This window comes from Rutidosis leptorrhynchoides, chromosome 3 (assembly GCF_046630445.1).
Source record: "Rutidosis leptorrhynchoides isolate AG116_Rl617_1_P2 chromosome 3, CSIRO_AGI_Rlap_v1, whole genome shotgun sequence".
Taxonomy (NCBI): Eukaryota; Viridiplantae; Streptophyta; class Magnoliopsida; order Asterales; family Asteraceae; genus Rutidosis; species Rutidosis leptorrhynchoides.
Window position 1 is genome coordinate 223,829,675 of NC_092335.1, and position 19,831 is coordinate 223,849,505.

A 19,831-nucleotide genomic window follows, 5' to 3' on the forward strand; every position below is an offset into this window, starting at 1 on the left:
TTTTAAAAGCAAAGATTTTTTTGGGTTTTTTAAATGTTTTTTTGGCATACTTTAATTCAATAAGATTAAAAATAATAATAATAAAAATTCTCGTCCCTCCCTTGGGTAGAGCAATTTCGGTTCAACGACCTAGTTTTCAACTCATGATGAATTTTTTAGAAATCACATTTTTAACTTAACGAAATAACGTAAATTTTTGTTTTTAAATTCACACCAAACTTAAATTTAAAATGCATAAAATTAAAAATTCATATTATTAAAATTTTAAAAATTCACACCAAATTTATATTATAATTTTATTTTTATACATAAAAACTTATATTAAAAACATAAAATTTTCAAATATTTACAAACTTAAATATATTGATTTAAAAAGTTTACAATAGTAATTTAATATTAATATATTAATTTTAAAAACAAAGTAAAAATAAAAATTAAAAATCTTTTTGGTCTTTTATCCCACTTTAATCAATCAAATATTATCAAAAATATACGCCCCTCTTTTCGGTAAAGTAATTTCGGCTATATTACCTAGTTTTACTCCTGACGAATTTCTGAAATATTTTGGGTTGATTGATTAAAGATATTTATACCTTAAGAATAAACGGTAAATTTCATAGTGATGTAATAAATTTTTGCATGATATCAATAATTTCGGTTACGCATACCTAATTTTATTGAATACCAATTTAATACTTTATAGCGACCAATTTAGCGTTTATTATCAAAAGGTTAAAAGCAATAAAATAAAAATAAAAACTGTACATACTTACCTGTGAGATAGAATTCTCAGTGACCTGCTTTAGCCCACTCATAAGATAGTCGGACTAATTGGTTTTCCATAGCTACATAGGCATAACCTCGAGCATTCAACGATTTTTCTTCGAAACATATGAACGGTCCTTCTCTGCATAAAGTGACGAACTCGGTATTGGAATATGTCTGATTCGTCGATCATTTTCCTTCGTATGACCATTTTCCGCATTTGTGACATCTTTCAAGGTGTCGTGCTCTTCTTTTCGCTGCGGATTTTGATTTTCCTTTACCAAAATGTAATTTATTATGATCGTTTCTGAGTTCTTTTCTTACTCCGTCCAATTTGGCTCTTATTACTGATACCAGGTCACTTGGGAGTGTGTCATTATTACGTTTAGTAATCAAAGCGTGTAGCATTAGACCATGGTTTAGTTCACAGGAATTCTTGATCTCGTAAAACCTAAAAAAAATAAAAATTCAGAATGGGGGGAGAAGACTAGTTCTTTAGGGTCTGCTAGGGAAAGACCATTCGGATTCCATTCTCGAGAACTACACGAAAATAGAATATCTAACTCTAACAGAAATACATATTACCCTTAAAAGATTCTCCCCACACTTAGTTAGCTGTGGTGTCGAAATTGTGATTAACTTCGTTGTCAACTTCCATCGGACTATCTATGTAATGTTTAACTTTGTGACCATTAACCTTAAATTCAATTCCATTTGAATTTATTAACTCTATTGTTCCGTACGGGAAAACTCTTTTGACTATAAATGGTCCAGACCATCTTGATTTCAATTTTCCAGGAAATAGCTTGAATCGTGAATTGATAAGAAGAACTCTGTCTCCTTCTTTAAATTTTTTTGAACTTCTGATTCTTTTATCATGCCATTTCTTCGTTCTTTCCTTATAGATTAAGGAATTTTCATATGCCTCAAGTCTTAATTCTTCTAATTCGTTTAGTTGACTTAATTGTAGACGTCCAGCTTCATGTAAATCAAGATTACATGTCTTAAAAGGTGTGGTTCCAATTGGAGTTTTGTAGGCTGTTCTAAAAGCCCATAGTGCATCCTCCAATTTCATGGAACATTCCTTCGGATTTGATCCTACGATTTTCTCTAGAATACATTTTAAAGCTCGGTTGGTATTTTCAACTTGTCCACTTGTTTGTGGATGATAAGCAGTTCAGATTTTATGAGTTACTCCATATCTTTTGAGAACTTTCTCAAGTTGATTGTTACAAAAATGAGTACCCCGATCACTTATTAAAGCTTTCGGTGTTCCAAACCTAGCAAATAGACGTTTTAAAAAGTTGACTACAACTCGTGCATCGTTAGTTGGGAGAGCTTGTGCTTCTGCCCATTTAGATACATAATCAATGGCAACGAGAATGTAGAGATTATTATGAGATTTTGGAAATGGACCCATAAAGTCAATACCCCAAATGTCAAATACTTCACATACTTGAATGACATTTTGTGGCATTTCATCTCGTTGACTTATTTTTCTGGTCCTTTAACAAGCATCACGGGATTTGCAAAGAAGGTGTGCGTCTTTTAAAATTGTAGGCCAATAGAATCCAGCATCGTAAACTTTTCTTGCTGTGAGCTGAGGCCCATAATGTCATCCTGTTGGTCCTGTGTGACAATGGTTTAAGATTTGACTGGCTTCATCTCCGAATACACATCGGCGTATTATTCCATCGGGATAACTTTTAAACAAATTTGGATCTTCCCAGAAATAGTGTTTTATATCACTAAAGAATTTCTTTCGTTTTTGGTACGACAATCCTTTTTCAAGGAATCCACATACTAAGTAGTTTGCATAGTCTGCAAACCATGGAATTTCATTATAATCTATCTTCAATAGATATTCATCAGCAAAGTTGTCTTGTATGGCCGATTCATTTAGAACTTCTAATTCAGGATTTTCAAGACGAGAAAGATGATCAGCGGCGAGATTTTCTGCTCCCTTTTTATCTCGGATTTCAATATCGAACTCTTGTAAGAGTAAGATCCAACGGATTAATCGTGGTTTAGCATCTTGTTTTGAAAATAGGTATCTAAGAGCAGAATGGTCAGTATAGACCACCGTTTTTGCTAGAACGAGATATGAACGAAATTTGTCAAAAGCAAAGACAATAGCAAGGAGTTCTTTTTCAGTAGTTGTGTAATTCGTTTGTGCTCCTTGTAACGTCTACTAGCATAATATATAGGTTGAAATCGTTTTTCAATCCTTTGTCCTAAAACGGCTCCCATTGCAAAATCACTTGCATCGCACATTAGTTCAAACGGTAGATTCCAATTTGGAGTTATCATGATCGGCGCATTAGTGAGTTTTTCTTTAAGAATATTAAAAGATTTGATGCATTCATCTGAAAATATGAATGGGGCATCCTTTTCTAGGAGTTTATTCATAGGAGTGGCAATTTTAGAAAAATCTTTTATAAAACGTCGGTAAAAACCGGCATGCCCTAGAAAACTCCTAACTCCTCTAACATTGGTGGGATGTGGAAATTTAGCAATTACATCTACTTTAGCTCTATCCACTTCAATTCCTTCTTTTGAAATTTTATGACCAAGAACGATGCCTTCTTTAACCATGAAATGGCATTTCTCCCAATTAAGTACTAGATTTGATTGTTCGCATCTAATAAGCATTTGTTCAAGATTAACTAGACATGATTCAAATGTATCACCGAAGACTGAAAAGTTATCTATGAAAACTCCCATGCATTCTTCTATCATGTCGTGAAAAATCGCCATCATGTACCTTTGAAAGGTTGCAGGGGTGTTGCAAAGTCAAATGGCATGCGTTTGTAAGCAAAAGTACCATAAGGGCATGTGAACGTGGTTTTCTCTTGGTCTTCGGGTGCTATTGGAATTTGAAAATTTCCGGAAAAATCATCAAGAAAACAATAGTAACTATTTCCGGCTAATCTTTCCAACATTTGATAAATAAAAGGTAAGGGAAAGTGATCTTTTCTGGTGGCGTCATTTAATTTTCTATAATCAATACAAACACGCCATCCTGTTACAGTCCTAGTAGGAATAAGCTCATTTTTCTCATTTGTGATGACAGTCATGCCACCCTTCTTAGGTACGCATTGAACTGGGCTTACCCATGGACTATCAGAAATTGGATAAATTAAACCTGCATCTAGCAGTTTAATAATTTCTTTCTTAACAACATCTTGCATATTAGGATTTAGTCTTCGTTGGCGTTGCACATACGTTTTATGACCTTCTTCCATAAGGATTTTATGTGAGCAAATACGAAGGACTTATGCCTTTAATATCATGAATCTTCCATGCAATAGCTGGTTTATGAGCTTTTAGCACAGAAATGAGTTGAGATTTTTCATTTTTCGTAAGAGAAGACGATATTATTACAGGTAATTCAGATTCACCATGTAAATAAGCGTATTCCAAATGGTTTGGAAGTGGCTTTAACTCTAATGTCGGTGGTTCTTCTATCGATGATTTATATCGATATCTGTCTTTCCCTTTTAGCATTTGAATTTTTTCTGTTGTTAGTTCATATCCATTAGCCATAAGTGTAGCTAACATTTCAGCTTCATCAATTGGTTCAGTTCCTTCTCCTAAAGAACATTCTCCTGTTCCTTGTAATTCTGGAAATTCTTCTAACAATTCTGCATGTGATTCTATAGTTTGAATATAATAACATGTATCATCCGCAGATTGCGGTTGTTGCATGGCTCTATCAACAGAAAAGGTAACACTCTCGTCCTCTATACTTAGGGTCAGTTTCTTACCAAACACGTCTATTATTGTTTCAGCCGTGTTTAAGAATGGTCTTCCTAATATGAGAGGAACTCGAGAATCTTCTTCCATGTCCAAAATAACAAAATCTACTGGAAATACTAATGTACCAACTTTAACTAGCATGTTATCCATTATCCCTCTAGGATATTTTACTAATCGATCGGCTAGTTGTATGCTTATTCGTGTTGGTTTCAATTCTACAAGGTCTAGTTTAGCGTATAGTGAATATGGCATTAAATTTATACTAGCACCTAAGTCTGCCAATGCTTCTATTGAACTAAGACTACCCAGAAAACATGGAATTATGAAACTTCCTGGATCTGAAAGTTTTTCTGGTATCTTATTCAACAGCACTGCAGAACAATTAGCATTCATTGTAACAGCTTAGAGTTCTTCCATTTTCTTTCTATTCGTGATTAGATCTTTCAGAAATTTAGTATATCTAGGCATTCCTGAAATCACATCAATGAAAGAAAGATTTACATTTATTTGTTTAAACATATCCAAGATTTGGATTGCTCGGCTTCAAGTCTCTCTTTTCTCATTTTACTCGGGTAAGGAAGTGGTGGTTGATATGGTTTAACACAAGGTTTAGCCTTAATTGTGTTATCTTCATTAACCTTTTCAACTACCAGTTCAGTTTCCTTATCTTGTTCAGGTTGTGGTTCTTGTGGAGTAGGAATAGAGTCATCAGAAATTACAGATATTTCAGGTAGTTTAAGTGTAATACCACTTCTTGTGGTAATAGCTTTAGCTGTTTTATTCCGGGAGTTAGCATTTGTATCACTAGGTAGACTTCCCGGTTTTCTTTCACCTATCAACCTTGCTAGGTTGCTTACTTCTTGTTCGAGATTTTGAATAGAAGCTTGTTGATTTCTAAATGCTTGAGCATTTTGTTCATTGGTTTGTTTCTGAGATGTGAAAAACTACGTTTGAGATTCAACTAGCTTTGACATCATGTCTTCTAAATTTGTCTTTTTATCATCGGTTTGTGGTGGTTTGTTTTAAAAATTAGGTCTTTGCTGATTGTAAGTATTATTGGATACTTGTTGATTGCTAGGACCTTGTTGGTTGTTGTATGGAACATTTTGGTTATAGTTCTGATTTTGATTGTAGATTGATCTTGGCGGTTGATAATTATTCTGATAATTATTTTCAGGCCTTTGGTTCATATATGAAACATTCTCTCTTTGTTCCATTGTTAGTTCAATACTGAGACAATCTTTTGTCTAATGTGGTCCTCCACACTGCTTACAACTAATTCGTATTGAGTGGATATTTTTAGTCATCTTTTCTATTCGTCTCTCGACAGCATCTATCTTTGTAGAAATGGAATCAAAGTCATGGCTATAATCGGCTTTAGATGCTTTAGATGATCTAACGATATCTTTTTCTTGGTGCCACTCATGTGAGTGGGAAGCAGTGTTATCAATAATTTTGTAAGCGTCAGTTGCGGTTTTCTTCATAATGGAACCACCAGCTGCTATATCGATGTCTTTCCTTGTAGTGATGTCGCATCCTTGGTAGAATATTTGTACTATTTGACAGGTGTCTAAACCATGTTGCGAACATCCTCTTAATAACTTTCCAAATCTTGTCCACGCTTCATATAGAGTTTCGTTTGGCTTTTGTGTAAACGTAACAATTTCTCCTTGAAGTCTTATGGCTTTAGATGCTGGAAAGAATTGTTTAAGAAATTTTTCAACTAAAACATCCCATGTATCAATCGCCCCTTCAGGTAACGATTCTAACCAATCTTTGGCTTCTCCCTTTAAAGTCCAGGGAAATAACATGAGATATATCTGTTCATCCTCCACTTCTCTTATTTTAAATATAGTACAGATCCTATTAAATGTACGAAGATGTTCGTTTGGATCTTCCTTCGACGCACTACTAAATTGGCATTGATTAGTTACCATGTGTAGAATTTGTCCTTTGATTTCATAATCTGGCGCATTAATGTTTGGTTGAGTAATTGCGTGACCTTGGCCAGTGCGTTTAGCTCTCATTCGATCTTCCATACTTAGAGGTTCCAGATTCTCCATGATTGAATTTGTTGAATCTGAATCACTAGAGGATTCTGATTTAATGGTTGGTTCCTCGACAATCTCTGTTTGAATGATTGGTGGTTCCGGAGGAAAGATTAATGGTTCAGGATCTCTGAATTGTCCCTGAATATCCTCCGGATTCTCAATTGTGAGGTCGGGTTCAAAAAATGGATTATCGGAAATTTGAATTGGAGTACTTGGTCGACTGGATGACGATTCTAAAGAAAAATCAACGGTGACAATATTGGCTAGATGTCTTGATCGAGTTACAGGTGGTGAACGTACAAAAGGTGGTGAATGTTTTGCTCGGTGCATTCACTGAATATCCTATTAGTTATAAAAATAAAAATTATATAAGTTATCAAAATAATAGACTTTTCTGATTTTGCCCACGTTTCGAATAGCCAATAGATGCAGCAGGTAGCCAGGACCCTTTAAATCGGAAGCCCACAACTCGCCACTAATAAATCCAACTATTACTACGAACCAGAAAATTTGGATGTCTATCAATTTAACCACTTAAAATAATTTTTCGTTGAAATTTAAAGAAATTTTAGAGAACAAATAGAAAATTCTATGTCCTAAAAACTAGAGTGGCGAAAAATAAGAAAGAAAAAGAGCGCGTCGAAAAATGTCGAAAAATAAAAGGTCGAAAAATAATAAAAAGAATGTAGCACGTCGAAACTTAAAAGTCTAAAAATTAAAAGTTGCGTCTAAAAATATTAAAGCTTAAAAGAAATTCTATATCCAAAACGGTAATTACTTAAAAAGTACTAAAATTTGTAAAACGGCGTCACAAAATTCTAAAACATCTAAATCTTAGTCTAAAGAAAAAGCACTTAAGGGATTTTACGGCAAAGCATAAAAATCTAGAAATAAAAATAACTACGGCAAAAACTATGACTTAAAACTAAATACGAGCGAAAAATACAAATATTACGCTAAAAAAATAAAAATAAACAAAATATAAAAATAAACTTGAAGTTGTAAAAAGTACAATTTTTATAAAAATATTATTTTTATATTATTATTTATAAAATTATTAATTTTTATATATTAATAAAACTAATTAAACTAAAAATACAAATTAATAAGAAAAACTAAACTAATTAATTAAAAACTAAACCCTAATTAGGGTTTTAATAAATAAATAATAATAATAATAATTACCCCGTAATTAATGCTGTTACCAGTTAACTCTGCGTGTCATACAGCCTCATGCGGTTGCATGAGTTCTACGCCTCTGGGCCATGCGATCGCATGGCTCTTGGATCCGGGCCAGAAGACTGGGCTGCAACAGTGTCAGGCCCGAGTGTTTTACTTTTTTTTTCTGTTTTAAAATTCTGTTTTATAATTATATAAAATATTTATTAAATAAAAACTTATATTTTTACAAACTAAAAATAAAAATAAAGAAACTTTATAAAACTTATATATTTTAAACAAACTCTTAAAAATAAATATATAGATATTTTTTTTCTTTTTATATTTTTGTATTAAAACGTATTTTTACAATAGCGTATTTTTATAAAAATAAACTAAAAATTAATAAAAATCTTTTTTTTTATAGATAGCGTTTCGCTTCCGGCATTTAAGCAGTTCCTCGGCAGCGGCGCCAAAAATACTTGATGTGTGCGAGGTGGTGTATAAAATATTTATATTTTTACAAGAAAATACTATTAAATACGATACAATTTTACACAAGATATTTATTTATTTATAAAATGGATATACCTAAACATTGCTACAATACTTATAGTCAGTGTAACTAATCGTACAGTAGTGTAGTTTTTAGTAAGTCCGGTTCGTTCCACAGGGATCTTAGCCAAGTTTAACGCTATATTTTTAACTTATGATTGTAAAAATACAAAAATATATATAAGTAGTATTATTATTATAAAAGGGGGTTTTTACCATTTAATGACCGGTTTGTCGATTTTAAAACTTTAGTCGCAGTTAAAACCTAATGTAAAATATTAAAAAATAAATATAACTTAAATTTAAGTGTAAATTAAATAATGATAATGAAATTGCGATAAATAAAAGTGCGATAAAATAAGATTGCGATAATTAAAGAGTACGATAATTAAAAGTGCAATTAAATAAAATGACAGTAAATAAAAGTGGGATAATTAAAAGTGCAATTAAATATGAAATAAAATAAATTATGCTTATTTAAACTTCCGTAATCATGATGTTTGACGTGTTGATTTTAGTTTATTCCCATGGGTTAATTGTCCTTTGTCCTGGATAATTTGATATGTACATATCAATTTGTCCATAATAGTCCATCAGTCATAATCATAAAATGCGGAAGTCTTCGTCAAATTATTCTTATTCCCGAAGTTAAATATTCCAGCTAATTGGGGATTCAAATTGTAACAAGGTCTTAATACTTTGTTTAATGAAAACACCAGGTTATCGACTGCGTGTAGTCCAAGGTTTTACTACTGATGTTATGTGAGGCGTACTAGGAAATAGTGTATATTTTACTAGGAAAAACTATTAAATACGATACAATTTTACACAAGATATTTATTTATTTACAGATGGGATATACCTAAACCTTGCTACAACACTATAGGCAGTGTACCTAATCGTACAGTAGTGTAGTTTTTAGTAAGTCTGGTTCGTTCCACATGGAATCTTTTTAAACAAAGTTTAACGCTATATTAGTTTACTTTTATAAAAATACAAATATATATAAGTAATATTATTATTATAAAGGGGGGTTTTTACCGTTTAATGACCGGTTTGTCGATTTTAAAACTTTAGTCGCAGTTAAAACCAAATGTAAAATATTAAAAATAAATACAAGACTTAAATTAAAGCGTAAAGTAAATAACGATAATGAAATTGTGAATAATAAAAGTGCGATAAAATAAACTTACGATAATTAAAAAATACGATAATTAAAAGTGCAAATAAATACAATAACAATAAATAAAAATGCAATAATTAGAAGTGCAATTAAATATAAAATAAAGGAAATTAAATATGAAATAAAAGAATTATGCTTATTTAAACTTCCGTAATCATGATGTTTGACGTGTTGATTTTAGTTTTATTGCCCATGGGTTAATTGTCCTTTGTCCTGGATTATTTAATATGTCCGTCTGGTTTTTGTCCATAACAGTCCATCAGTCATAAATATAAAGTGCGAGTGTCCTCGTCAAATTATCCTTATACCCGAAGTTAAATATTCCAACTAATTGGGGACTTAAACTGTAACAAGATTTTAATACTTTGTTTAATAATTACACCAGGATGTCGAATGAGTATAACCCAAGGTTTTAATATTTTGTTATCAATTATACCAAGTGTCCTTGTACATAATTTCACCCCTGTTTTAATTATTCTAGTGACTATTAATCCATTCCCGTATCCGGTTAAATGAACGATTATTCGTACATATAAATACCCCACCCATCGTGTCCGATTGAGTGTATATGGTAATTTATAGGGACGCCCAATTGTAAATCTTTATATTAACATTAACAAACTATCATTTAGTTAAACAAATATAAAGCCCATTAATAGCCCATAGTCTAATTTCCACAAGTGTCATTCTTTTGTCCAAACCCCAATTATGGTACAAAGCCCAATTACCCAATTTTAGTAACTAGCCCAACATCATGATTACTTCGGATTAAATAAGCATAATAATAACTTAGCTACGAGACATTAATGTAAAAAGGTTGAACATAACTTACAATGATTAAAAATAGCGTAGCATTACACGGACAGAATTTCGACTTACACCCTTACAATATTCGCTAACATACCCTTATTATTAGAATTATAATTAAAATTAAAATTAAAATATAAATTATAAATATAAATATTACGTATGAATGGAGAGAAGAGAAAGATAGATGGATTTTGTGGTGCACCAAAGCTCGATTTTTATAGGCATGTGGGCTGGAACTGGGGCTCATGCGATCGCATGGATTTATGCCTTCCAGGCCATGCGATCGCATGACCAGCTGGGGAGGCTCATTTTTGGTTGTTTTCTTCTGCCGACGGTTTTATAAATAATATAATATATTAAATAATTATAAGAATTATTTAAATATTATATTATATTTATGTGCATAGTTGACTTGTAATTTTTAGTCCATTGCGTCGAGCGTTGATAGTTGACTCTGGTCCTGGTTCTGGATTTTCGAACGTCCTTGCGTACAATTTAATATCTTGTACTTTGCGTTTTGAATCTTGTACTCTTGTAATTTCGAGACGTTTCTTATCAATAATTAGAACCTCTTTGATTGTATTTTGTACTTTTGAGCTTTTTGGTCGTTTGCGTCTTCAATTCGTCGAATCTGTCTTTTATCTTCACCTTTTATTATTTAAGCGAATATCACTTGTAAAAAGAACAATTGCTACTAAAAGCTTGTCTTTCTTGAGGAATAATGCTATGAAATATATGTTCGTTTTTAGCATTATCAAATATTCCCACACTTGAGCGTTGCTTGTCCTCAAGCAATATCGTCTTGAAATACTAGAATCACTTCTTTATTCTTCACACTTTGTACATCAGTGATTTCTATATGGCGGTATAAACAATGGTAGTAATGATATGGTTTACAGTCCCACATGATTATAAAAATTTAGATCCATTAAGGAAATTGGATCTTTATGAAAACATTTGATCTTTTGAAAATTAAATCTAGTTTTTACCCTAGATAAGTTTTCCGGAATAACCCTTTACCGGTGTTTGCAAAATATTTTTGTGGGTTTGGTGGGTTTCAGATTTGAAAATTTTAGCTCAAAACTTGTGGTTTTGTGTCACCCACTTGCTAACCTTGTATTAGGAAAGCAACACGTCCAGTTTACTTGTCCCGTATATTACCTTTCGATAAACTACCGTTCGGTTGTAAAGGAAAGCGTTGAACAAGCAACTGTTAAGGCAATGTCCCCTGACATGCTTTTAATTATGGTCTATAACGTGTCGGACGCAATTACTATCCTTGGTAGGAGCAATAGTAAAGCTCACCCTTATGATTTTTCGGTCTGGCACAAGGTCCTGTCTTTGACCATGCTATGCAACCACCGTTCTTACGGTTAACACCCGATTTGGTTCAGGTGACCTAATGAATTCCAGGTGAATTCATAGGATTTTACGTTCAATGGTAATGAACGTATTGAAAATAGGGTTTTCAGAAAACAAATCGGTTTGTAATTTTGATCAAAATATTTTCTCGTTCAAGCTCGAGTTTAGATATCAATGAATTCCATGAGTTTGTAATTCTCAATCTTTAAGGTCAATCTCAAGGATTGAGTAATATCACGCTTAAAAGCTGATTTTTGATCTTTTAAGGAGATTATCCTTTCTGGAGATCTGATTCATTAGTCTTATCCAGCTAATTTGCATGGTGCCCCCTATTTTACGAGATAAATCCTTCTCATGGTTAGGATAAATCTGACCACTTGGCGACCCTGTTTAATGCTGAGGTCCGTGGATTTCCTGCTGATTTTAGTGATGACTTTTCTGGATTTTTCGTCAACCTACAGCTGGTCTGGACGACAACTTCCTGACCTAAATCAAGAAGCGCGTTTCTTTTTCAGAAGACTTTACTTCCATTTAATGATGGAATTGATTCATCGTGTAGATCTATCTCTTCTTTTCTTTCATCGGGTAAAATAGTTTAGTTTAGTCCAAAGCAAAAGTATTTTCAGTTATTTGTTACAGAAATATGTGACATATGTTTAAGATAACTTGGTAATTTTTCCCACACTTGGATTTTATTTTCCTTTTTATTGTTCTCTATTCCATTTTAAATGAATTTTAACATTTTGGTTTGTTTCTCAATTTATGTCCTTTCCGAGGTAACAATAATTTCGGTGTTAGCACCTAGTTTTATCGTTCATAAATATGTATAAACATGATTTTGAGTTCATTTAATTGAAAATTTTGAAAATTTTTACTAGAATTGGGTAGTCAGTATATAAGACTAGGGCTGTTCTTTATTATCAGAGAGCACTAGATTCTAATACAACTACTACTTTACTAGTATTTTTAATGGTAACCAAGTGTATAAAGATAAAAATTTTAAAAATCCGCAAGAATTTAACCCCTTCCCACACTTAAGATCTTGTAATGCCCTCATTTGCAAGAAATCAGTACAATTTAAATTATTGAGGGTGATTAGCGTAGAAATGATTAAATTTTACCAAAGTTTCCAAACATATTGGCGTTTGTTTGCTGAATGATAAATGGTGCATAGCATTTGTTCATTTCGTCTGTTGTTACATCACATTTATTTGTCATCTTGTCGTCAAAATTAGTAGCTTTTGCTGAACTTAATGCCAGTCTTTGAAAATGCGCTGTTTTACCCTGTTTTGAACAATCGAAAATATACACACATACAAGTATATGCATGGCAATTTGAAATGGGACTTAATATCCCACTTTCAAATTCTAAATATGAAATATTAGTACACAATAATAATAAAATAATAAAAATTACACAAATATATCCAATAACATAAGTTTAAACATGAAAAAGTCAAAAGATAAAAACATAAAAATCATAAAAATAACCAAATGGAACTAAATCAGTCTGGATAGGGGTTCCAGTTCATATTATCGGGTGGGTTCCATTGTTGGTTATAGGTGTTCTGATAGGCTTGGTTATAGTCATACCGGTTAAAGGGTGGTCGGATATCGGGGCTATGTGGCGAAAAATGAGCAGGTCGAGTAGGTACATAGTTATTTGGTACCTGATATGATAGCTGGCTCATGATTTGGTGCTGATGAACTAACCAGCTATCGTGTTGGCGTCGTCTATAATCCTCGTATACTCGCTCGGAGTTCCACTGCTCATACATACTATGTCTGGCCGCGTTCGTCATTGCTTCCTCATCTATACGAACGTGGACGTCAAGAATTGCATCTCGAAGGACATCCCTAATGTCTTCCGCCTCCTCCATTTCCTCGTCTGAGCCTCTCTCTACCTGAGGATGAGATCCCTCATAGGGTACTGCCTGGTTACGTCTACTTTTCAATACCTTAGCACTCACATAAACTTTCAATCCTAAGGGCTCAACCTGTTCTCTACAAATCTGTAATGGACCCCCTTGGTTCCTATCAACACCTAAATACTCTCCAATGAGAGTAACAAAAATACCTCCTCCTATTATACTCCCGTCCTGCATTCCCTCTACCATTTTAGATAAATAAAAAGCAACACAGTAAGGGATATTGACAAAGCTTCTAGGATCCCGAATACACTTTAGGTAGAATAAATCATATAAAGTAATTTTTTCTTTATTATGACCTCTTTATGTAATCGAGTTAGCCAAAAATCTATGACTAATACGAAGCTCGGCTCTGTCAATATGTGTATAGGAGTGTCCTCCTGCTCGTGTAAAAACATCAAAATGTGACATACGCCTCCAAATGGCGTTAGCGTCAAAGTTACTATCTACCCGTTCACCATAATGAATCAAGTTTGTACAATCGAGTGATAGCAACTCACCAGGAGTATATATCTGTAAGGCCCTGGCCATGTCCAGCATGGACATTCTGTACATCCTACCGCCAAGGATAAACCTAAGAAATCTTCTATCATCTATTCTAACTATATTTGTATCAAGTGATACAGTACTCATCAACTCAACACACCATTCCTTATATACAGGTCTACGAATGGTGAAAAGACGTTCCCAATCTGTAAAAGAAGAACTGCCATACCTTTGAACTAAAAGCTGTCTAACACGGTCAGCTAGATGGACCGTTTTCAAAGGGGCCCAATCGATTACCCTTGGCACCTCTACATTTTTTGTTACCAATTTGAATTTGTTCCTTTGATATGTCTCGTAATCTCTCCATCTTCTATCAAATCTCAGATTAGGATGTAGAGTGTGCTCAGGAATCGTTGGGAATTCTACTGGCGGCCTCATTGGGAATACTATGAATTCATTAACAAACTGTACCGGATCATAATAAGGTATGTGCTGATCAGGCTGTTGTTGTTGTTCCTATTGTGGTTCTTGTTCGTGTTGCATTTCTGGTTCTGGTTCTGGTGCTGGTGCTGGTCGTCTAGATGATGATGTTCCTGAACCTCCAGTATCGGCTTTCTGCAAAACACATTAAACACAAAATTTGTGCATCCAAATATGCATTAGTGTTAGCAAAATAACAACTTAAAACAATCACTATAACATGTTAAATCAAAATTAAACTTATACACATTTTCACAATTTTTCACAATTCTACACTTTTCAAATAAGCACATATGAAAATGTATACAAAATTCATAAGCATTTAACTCAAATAACATGTCAAAATATTCATTACTTAATAATTAAACAAGTCTCAAATGGCAAATATATCAAATTAATCAAGTTCATGAATTTTGGACTTAAAAAGTCCACTTTGATCTCCAAAAATCATGTTTAGGATCATTGTTTGGATCATTTAACTATCTAAACATGTTACACTACTCAATTTAGCAATAATTCATGACAAAAATCGGCCATAACCTGTTTATATCAAAAAGCCCCAAATTGCTCAAGAACACAAACCCTAGATTTCTAAAAATTTTGAAGTTTTTGGCTTCAAATCATGTTAAATAGCATCAATCTAGGTTATACATGCATAAAATACTAACAATTTAACACTAATTACACTAGAAATTAACAAAATTGCATTAGGTAAAAAATTGGTAATTATCACAAAAACTAGGAATTTATAGAGTTTAGGGGTGTAATTTTTACCAATTTGCTGAAGAATGAGAATCTAGGCATGATTAGAGCAAGAAATTTGATGAATTACGGTGGAAAAATGGCGAAAATTGGTGAATTTTTGGAGTTGGTTCGTGAATGTGTGTGTGTTGTGGTGAGGAAACAGAACTCGCTGCTGTATGTATCAGGCCTGCACTTGGTCCCCATGCGATCGCATGGGTTCCAAGTGCAAACCCCATGCGATCGCATGGGGTGCCGGCTACAGTGTTTTCAGCTTTTTTTTTTTTTTTTTTAAACCTTATGCTTTATAAAACTTATAATTAATTAAATTTTTAAAATTTTGTTTTCCTTTAGGAGCGAGGGCGTTTCGGATCGTTGTCCTAGTCTGTCCCTTGACAAAATTTTAAAATTTGTCAAATCAAAGCGCGGTTTTTAAAAGTAAAGATTTTGAGGTTTTTTTTTTTCTTTTTTTTAATGTTTTTGGCATACTTTAATTCTATAAGATTAAAAATAATGATAATAAAAGTTCTCGTCCCTCCCTTGGGTAAAGCAATTTCAGTTTAAAGACCTAGTCTTCAACTTACGACGAATTTTAAAAATCATATTTTTAACTTAATGAGATAAAGTAAATTTTTGTTTTTAAATTCACACAACTTAAATATAAAATTCAAAATTAATATTAAAAATTCACACCAAACTTAAAATTTGAAATGCATAAAATTAAAAATTCATATTTTTAAAAATTAAAAATTCACACCAAACTTAATTTAAAAATTCATATTATAAATTCACACCAAACTTATATTAATTTTTTCAAATATTTACAATTTTAAATATATTGATTTTACAAAGTGTACAATATTAATTTAAGATTTATATATTAATTTTAAAAACATGGTAAAAATAAAATTAAAAATCTTTTTGGCTTTTTATCCCACTTTAATCAATCAAATATTATCAAAAATATACGCCCCTCTTTTCGGTAAAGTAATTTCGGTTCCAAGACCTAATTTAACTCATGAGGAATTTTTGAAATATTTTGGGTTGATTGATTAAAGATATTTATACCTTAAGAATAAACGTTAAATTTCGCAATGATGTAATAAATTTTTGAATGATATCAATAATTTCGGTCGCTAAACCTAATTTTATTCAATACCAATTTAATACTTTATAGCGAACAAATTAGCGTTTATTATCAAAAGGTTAAAAATAAAAAAAATAAAATAAAAACTGTACAAACATACCTGTGAAATAGATTTCTTAGTTATATGATCTATCCCATTCATAAGATAGTCAGTTTAATTGGTTTTCCATAGCTACATAGGCGTAACCTCGAGCATTCAGTGTCTTTTCTTCTAAACATACGAACGGTCTGTCTCTGCATAAAGTAACAAATTCGGTATTTGAATAGGTTTGATTATTTGAACATTTACCTCCATGTGACCATTTTCCGCATTTGTGACATCTTTCTAGGTGTCGTGCTCTTCTTTTCGCTGCGGATTTTGATTTTCCTTTACCAAATTGTAACTTATTATCTTCGCATCTGGATTCTTTTCTAACTCCGTTCAATCTTTCTCTGATTACTGATACTATTTCACTCGGTAGTGTGTCATTATTACGTTTAGTGATCAAAGCGTGTAGCATTAGACCATGGTTTAGTTCACAGGCAGTCTTCATTTCCTAAAAAAATAAAAATTCAGAATGGGGGGAGAAGACTAGTTCTTTAGGGTCTGCTAGGGAAAGACCATTCGGGTTCCATTTTCGAGAACTACATGAAAACAGACAATCTAACTCTAACAGAAATACATATTATCCTTTAAAGACTTGATTCTCCCCACACTTAGTTAGCTGTGGTGTAGAAATTGTGATTAACTTCGTTGTCGACTTCCATCGGACTATCTATATAATGTTTAACTCTGTGACCATTAACTTTAAATTCAATCCCATTTGAAGTTATTAATTCTATCGTTCCGTATGGGAAAACTCTTTTGACTATGAATGGTCCAGACCATCTTGATTTCAATTTTCCAGGAAATAGCTTGAATCGTGAATTGAAAAGAAGAACTCTGTCTCCTTCTTTAAATTCTTTTGAACTTCTGATTCTTTTATCATGCCATTTCTTCGTTCTTTCTTTATAGATTAACGAATTTTCGTATGCTTCATGTCTTAATTCTTCTAATTCATTTAGTTGACTTAATCGTAGACGTCCGGCTTCATGTAAATCAAGATTACATGTCTCCAAAGCCCAAAATGCTTTGTGTTCAATTTCTACTGGAAGATGACATGCTTTTCCATAAACAAGTCTAAAAGGTGTGGTTCCAATTGGAGTTTTGTAGGCTGTTCTAAAAGCCCAGAGTGCATCCTCCAATTTAATGGACCATTCCTTCGGATTTGATCCTACAGTTTTCTCTAGAATACGTTTTAAAGCTCGGTTGGTATTTTCAACTTGTCCACTTGTTTGTGGATGATATGCGGTGGAGATTTTATGAGTTACTCCATATCTTTTAAGAACTTTCTCAAGTTGATTATTACAGAAATGAGTACCCCGATCACTTATTAAAGCTTTCGGTGTTCCAAACCTTGCAAAAAGACGTTTTAAAAAGTTGACTACAACTCGTACATCGTTAGTTGGGAGAGCTTGTGCTTCCGCCCATTTAGATACATAATCAATGGCTACGAGTATATATAGATTATTATTAGATTTTGGAAATGGACCCATAAAGTCAATACCCCAAATGTCAAATATTTCACATACTTGGATGACATTCTATGGCATTTCATCACGTTGACTTATTTTTCCGGCCCTTTGACAAGCATCACAGGATTTGCAAAGAAGGTGTGCGTCTTTGTAAATTGTAGGCCAATAGAATCCAGCATCATAAACTTTTCTTGCTGTTAGTTGAGGCCCATAATGCCCTCCTGTTGGTCCTGTGTGACAATGGTTTAAAATTTTACTAGCTTCATCTCCAAATACACATCGGCGTATTATTCCATCTGGACAACTTTTAAACAAATGTGGATCTTCCCAGAAATAGTGTTTTATATCACTGAAGAATTTCTTTCGTTTTTGGTACGATAATCCTTTTTCAAGGAATCCACAAACTAAGTAGTTTGCATAGTCTGCAAACCATGGGATTTCTTTATATTCTATCTTCAATAGATATTCATCAGGAAAGTTGTCTTGTATGGCCGGTTCATTTAGAACTTCTAATTCGGGATTTTCAAGACGAGAAAGATGATCAGCGGCGAGATTTTCTGCTCCTCTTTTATCTCGGATTTCAATATCAAACTCTTGTAAGAGTAAGATCCAACGGATTAATCTTGGTTTAGCATCTTGTTTTGAAAATAGGTATCTAAGAGCAGAATGGTCGGTATAGACCACCGTTTTTGCTAGAACGAGATATGATCGAAATTTGTCAAAAGCAAAGACAATAGCAAGGAGTTCTTTTTCAGTAGTTGTATAGTTCGTTTGTGCTCCTTGTAACGTCTTACTAGCATAATAAATAGGTTGAAATCGTTTTTCAATCCTTTGTCCTAAAACGGCTCCCATTGCAAAATCACTTGCATCGCACATTAGTTCAAATGGTAGATTCCAATTTGGTATTATCATGATCGGCGCATTAGTGAGTTTCTCTTTAAGAATATTAAAAGATTTGATACACTCATCTGAAAAGATGAATGGAGCATCCTTTTCTATGAGTTTATTCATAGGAGTGGCAATTTTAGAAAAATCTTTTATGAAACGTCGGTAAAAACCGGCATGCCCTAGAAAACTCCTAACTCCTCTAACATTAGTGGGATGTGGAAGTTTAGCAATTACATCTACTTTAGCTCTATCCACTTCAATTCCTTCTTTTGAAATTTTTTGACCAAGAACGATGCCTTCTTTAACCATGAAATAGCATTTCTCCCAATTAAGTACTAGATTTGATTGTTCGCATCTAATAAGCATTCGTTCAAGATTAACTAGACATGATTCAAATGTATCACCGAAGACTGAAAAGTCATCCATGAAAACTTCCATGCATTCTTCTATCATGTCGTGAAAAATCGCCATCATACACCTTTGAAAGGTTGCAGGGGCGTTGCAAAGTCCAAATGGCATGCGTTTGTAAGCAAAAGTACCATAAGGGCACGTGAATGTGGTTTTCTCTTGATCTTCGGGTGCTATTGGAATTTGAAAATATCCGGAAAATCCATCTAGAAAACAATAGTAACTATTTCCGGCTAATCTTTCCAACATTTGATCTATGAATGGTAAGGGAAAGTGATCTTTTCTGGTGGCGTCATTTAATTTTCTATAATCAATACACACACGCCATCCTGTTACAGTCCTAGTAGGAATAAGCTCATTTTTCTCATTTGTAATGACAGTCATGCCACCCTTCTTAGGCACGCATTGAACTGGGCTTACCCATGGACTATCAGAAATTGGATATATCAAACCTGCATCTAGCAGTTTAATAATCTCTTTCTTAACTACATCTTGCATATTAGGATTTAGTCTTCGTTGGCGTTGCACATACGTTTTATGACCTTCTTCCATAAGG